Source organism: Octopus bimaculoides, chromosome 28, assembly GCF_046866305.1.
Source record: "Octopus bimaculoides isolate indiv1 chromosome 28, ASM4686630v1, whole genome shotgun sequence".
Lineage (NCBI taxonomy): Eukaryota > Metazoa > Mollusca > Cephalopoda > Octopoda > Octopodidae > Octopus > Octopus bimaculoides.
The window spans coordinates 18116784-18122670 of NC_142955.1; the positions used below are offsets into that span (position 1 = coordinate 18116784).

Here is a 5887-nt window from a genome sequence, read left to right on the forward strand (position 1 = left end):
CCAGTTATGCACAAAAAAGCTACACGTTTGCATTATGTTATATATACAATTATAATAAAAGACGTTACTGTATATACGTTTACAAGCCAAGGACGTTATATAGACCTCCTTGACTCAAGTTAGAGAAGGGGTGCGTATTATACACAAGGTTTAGGTTTTTCAGAAGTACAGCCCCCTAAAAATACCCTGCGTATTATACTCAAGGGCGGGCTATACTCGAAGATTTACGGTATATCTGTACATATATATATATATATATATATATATATATATAATGGAGGAAATTGAAAACGCAAGTTATAGGCAGTCAAACAGATCCCCGAACGCATAAATTAGATATATTCAATCAGTGTAATTAAATCATATATATTTATACACATCGACATAAGTCATGCATGCGCAGGCGTAAAGGTTCTTCAAGGGTATAAAAAAATAAAACCAAACATGCATAAAAACATAGAAGAAATATAAAAGCATATAAACATACATATAAAATTACATATAAATAAAAATAACATATAAAGAGTTATGTGTGATAAATATAAGAGGCACAAAACGAACGAGAGGTTGATAAATATGCGAATAAAAACGCCAACCTTTCAAATAGCAAAAACCGCCCAAAAATTCTTTATACAGATAGAATATAGAAGATAGAAATGACCTTTTTGATAGGCGGTTCTATATATTTGTATTTTTATTTGCATATATATTTTTGCCGTAGCTCTATATTGCTTATGTGTTCGGGCCGTCTGATTTTAAGTATACTACGCAAGCACCTGTTGATGAATGATTGTATTTGCTTATTTGACTTAACTGTTGTTCGCCATGTCTCAGCCCCATACAATAATAAAACCGCTTTTACGTTAGTGTTAAAAATTCTTATTTTGTTCTTTATTGAAATTACACTTGCGCCCCATACTTTTTTAAACAGTTCCGATTAGGGAGCAAATATTTAAGAAAAAGTGAAAGTGGATTGATAGCACAATTAGAAAAGACACCAAATGTAGCGAAAAGTGCTTTACAGTGGAATCCGGATGGATATAGAAAGAGGGGTAGGCCTAAGAACTCGTGGCGTAGATCACCACAAAAGGAACTAGAGAAAGGGGGACATTCATGGCAGAGTATAAGTACAGAAGCGAGAAATTATGCGACATGGAATTCAATTATAAGTGGCCTATACTCCACGTTGGAGGGTTAAAGGCAAGAGAAAGAGAGAGATATATATTTTTAACTTGTGTTTTTTGTATATGTATATTTTTATATGTTGAAGAACCATGGTAATATTTATATATGATCAAATTGTTTGAGGTATGTTGTTATATATAAAGTCGTCGACTCGCATTTGATGTTTGTTCTATGATCAATGTTTTTTTATCTCTGTCTCAATTACATTTGAACACTTCTTTTTTGCAGTCCTATAAACCCTTTTGTTTCCATAAAAAGAGACAAAAATTATTTCTTGTATCTATCTATCTATCTATATATATATATATATATATATATATATATATATATATATATATATACACACACATGTAACATGTGGCGGTATGTACGTGTTCGCACTCACCAGTTCATATATATTTTTCACAGTAAATTCCGATATAATCAGAATCTACATCATTTGAAAGGTATTTGAAGAATATTTCATTAAAAAATACCTATTTTTCTGAAAGTTATGAGGAAACAAAGTCGAGATGACTCAATTTTCCGACGATCATCTCTCCAACTCCATTCTTTCTTAACGCAACAAATTCCTACATAATCGAAATCTACACTATCTGAAAGGTGTTTGCAGAAAATTTCCTTAGAGAAATAGCCATTTTTCTGGAAGTTATTAGGAAACGAAGCTGACTAGTATGAATTTTCCAAAATTTCTCTTCCTACCCGCAGAAAGAAAATTTTATATTAAATTCTGATATAATCGGAATCTACACTCTCCGAAAAATATTTCCAGAAAATTTCATTTAAAAAAATATCCATTTTTTCAGAAAATTATGTTTAAAAAAATCGAAGCGTGTCAATGTTCCGAAGCTTCTATCCCCCACTCAAATCTTTTTCGCAATGAATTCCGATATTATCGTAATTTAAACCATTTTAAATGTATTTGTAGAAAATTTCATTAAAAAATATCCATTTTCCTGGAAGTTATGAGGAAACAAAGTTTAGACAAAGCTTCTTTCCTCCACTTCAATTGTTTCTTTTTCGCAACAAATTCCTGTATAATTGAAACTTAAACCATTTAAAAATGTAGTTGTAGAAAATTTCATTGAAAAATGTCCATTTTGTATGGGGGAGAAGTTATGAGGAAACGAATTCGAGACAAGTCAATTTTCCGAAGATCGTCTGCACTACTCCGTTTTTTTTTTTGTTTTTTTTTCTCAACAAATCCCTGTATAATCGAAACCTAAACTATCTTAAATATATTTCTTAGAAAATTTCATTAAAAAGTGTCCTTCTTGTGTGTGGGGGAAATTTTTAAGGAAAAAAATTCGAGACAAGTCAATTTTCCGAAGATCGTCTGCCCTGCTCCGTTTCCCCCCCCCTCAACAAATCTCTATATAATCGAGGCCTAAACTATCTTAAATATGTTTCTTAAAAAATTTCATTTAAAAAAATGTCCTTCTTGTGTGTGGGGGAAATTTTTAAGGAAACAAATTCGAGACAAGTCAACTTTCCAAAGATCGTCTGCACTACTCCGTTTTTTTTTTTCCCTCGACAAATCCCTAGAAATCGAAGCCTAAACTATCTTAAATATATTTCTTAGAAAATTTCAATAAAAAAATGTCCTTTTCGAGTGGAGGGAAAGTTATGAGGAAAAAAATTCGAGACAAGTCAATTTTCCAAAGATCGTCTGCACTACTCCGTTTTTTTTTTTCCCCTCGACAAATCCCTAGAAATCGAAGCCTAAACTATCTTAAATATATTTCTTAGAAAATTTCAATAAAAAAATGTCCTTTTCGAGTGGAGGGAAAGTTATGAGGAAAAAAATTCGAGACAAGTCAATTTTCCAAAGATCGTCTGCACTACTCCGTTTTTTTTTTTTCCCTCGACAAATCCCTAGAAATCGAAGCCTAAACTATCTTAAATATATTTCTTAGAAAATTTCAATAAAAAAATGTCCTTTTCGAGTGGAGGGAAAGTTATGAGGAAAAAAATTCGAGACAAGTCAATTTTCCAAAGATCGTCTGCACTACTCCGTTTTTTTTTCCCCCTCGACAAATCCCTAGAAATCGAAGCCTAAACTATCTTAAATATATTTCTTAGAAAATTTCATCAAAAAAAATAACAATTTTCCTCAAAGTTACAAATAAACAAAAACCGGAATGGGGTGAGTGGGACTAACTTGGGCAGGTATGCGGTTAAACATAAAATCAACTTACCAAGTTGACTTCAATCTGTGAGCAAAGTCTTCAGCGAACTGTTTCAAATCAGCGGCGTAGCACCGTATTTATATTTATAATCAGAAGAGCAAAAACTCTCACTCATTCATAGACCATCCTAGTTTGGATTTTTCCAGTTTTTACATGAATAAACAAGAAACAAAGCTCTTCGAAAACAAAACGATCATTATCTTTTTATTTTGAATATGTCTTCTGGCCTGAATTGTTCGAGCAGTTCATTGTTTGTTGATAAAAACTATATCTATCTGTCTATCTCTCTAGGTATGTATGTATGTATCTATCTATCTACCTATTCATCACGGATGTTGATCCTATCAAGCAGAGCGTTTAAAATAGCAACAAAAGCGAGGTGCGTTCGTGATCTTTTCCTAACCACAAGAAATTAAAAAAAGCCCAAGGTGTTTATCTCCAAGTCCGTTTCCTTCATGAGTGAATGTTAAGAACGAAGCAGGATCTGGCACCATCGTCTATGGCGATAACAGCAGCAACAAAGAAACGATGACAAACGATAAGAGTCCATAAATTTCGTTGCTTTTGTACTCTTGTCAAAGGGATTGTTAACTGCGACTGTCCTTTTGTGTTAATTCTTCTGAAAGGAAAAAGAAACTTTTCTCATGAAAAAATCGTGTCATTACGTATTATGCCTGGCGTCAGAAAGTACAAGAAAAGCATAACAACAGGTTGACTCATATCTTATATAACCACCCATCCATCAACGAAAGATAAATATATAATCTTTTATTTGTTTCACTCATTTGACTGCGGCCATGCTGGAGCACTGCCTTTAGTCGAACAAATCGCCCCCACCCCCACCCAGGGCTTATTGTTTGCAAGCCTGTACTTATTCTATCGGTCTCTTTTTTTTTTGCCGAACCGCTAAGTTTCGGGGACGTAAGCACACCAACATCGGTTGTCAAGCGATGGTAGTGGTGGTGGGGGACAAATACAGACACAAAAATGCATTCATAAATATATATATACATATATACACAACAGGTTTCTTTCAGTTTCCGTTAACCAAATCCACTTACAAGGCTTTCATTGACCTAAGGCTATAGTAGAAGACACTTGCCCAAGGTGCTACACAGTGGGATTGAACCCAGAACCATGTGGCTGGGAAGCAAGCTTCTTACTACACAGCCATGCCTGCGCCTCTGTGTGTGTGTGTGTGTGTGTGCGTGTGTGTGTGTGTGTGTGTGTGTGTGTATTATCTTTTACCTTTTGCTTGTTTCAGCCATTAGACTGCGGTCATGCTGCAGCACCGCATCGAATGAATTTTTAGTCGAATCAATTGATCCCAGTACTTTTTTTTTTTTAATCTGGTACTTATTCTATCGTTTTCTTTTGCGGAACCGCTAAGTTACGGGGACGTAGATACACCAGCATAGGTTGTCAAGCGATGGTGTGGTGGGGGGACAAACACAGACACACAAACATACACAAACATACACATACACACACATACACACACACACACATACATACATGTATATGCACGACGGGCTTCTTTCAGTTTTCGTTTACCAAATCCACTCACAAGGTTTAGTCGGCCCGAGGTTATAGTAGAAGACACTTGCCCAAGGTGCCGAAACGCAAATGGTGGAGATATATATATATATATATATATATATATATATATATATATATATATATATATATATATATATATATATATATATATATATATATATATATATATATATATAAGACGAACTACTAGCGTTCTACCTCAGATTTGCGTTTGGCCGTACGGCTTTTGAATGTTGTTTTCACTGTCCATTTTTTCCTGTCTTGGTTTGTGTTTGCCACCTTGGAATCCTCTGTGTAGTGGGTTGATCCACTACTCAGGAAGAGACTATTCTAGAGTACGTCCTGTCTGGTCTTCGAAACGTCTAGATAGAATAGAGACAGCTGATGAAGGGATATTCCAAGTGGCTTTCCGTTTTCCTATGTGTTCGTTCCGTTGTCTGTAGTTTATTGTTCTAACGTCCTGTACCCTGATATGCATGTATATACACATGTAGATGTAAGTATGTACATATATGTGTGTATACATGTATATATATTCTTTGTATTATTATATATATATATATATATATATATATATATATATATATACAGAGAGAGAGACACAGAGAGAGAGAGAGAGAGAGAGAGAGAGAGAGAGAGAGAGAGAGAGAGAGAGAGAGAGACAGAGACAGAGAGAACGAGTAAAGATGTAAAAACAGAGAAGATTTGTTTTACAGCATTTAAGTGTATATTAGAGGCATGATAATAAAGATATATGCAATTTTGTACAAAATAAGGCTTTATTCTTTCGACATAACTCAAGTTTCACTTTGCTCTAACAATGTATCTTCTTTCAACTCTAAGCTTGAAGACCGTTGCAAGACCGGTCCACTTCAGTTATGTTGAAAGAACAAAACCTTATTGTATATCTTTATTATTATCATGGCTCTAATATACTCTTAAATACTCCAAAA

The 5887-nt window shown here is 34.1% G+C and overlaps 1 protein-coding gene across 2 annotated transcripts in view; it reads right to left on the reverse strand.

The window, feature by feature from the left end:
- LOC106878049 (protein DD3-3) overlaps positions 1-3433 on the reverse strand; it is a 20417-nt gene extending 16984 nt beyond the window's left edge. For both annotated transcript variants that reach the window (XM_089344130.1, XM_089344129.1), the window contains exon 1: positions 3384-3433. The gene's annotated coding sequence lies outside the window, so the exon portion shown is untranslated. The remainder of the gene's footprint in view (positions 1-3383) is intronic.
- Between the last annotated feature and the right edge of the window lie 2454 nt (positions 3434-5887).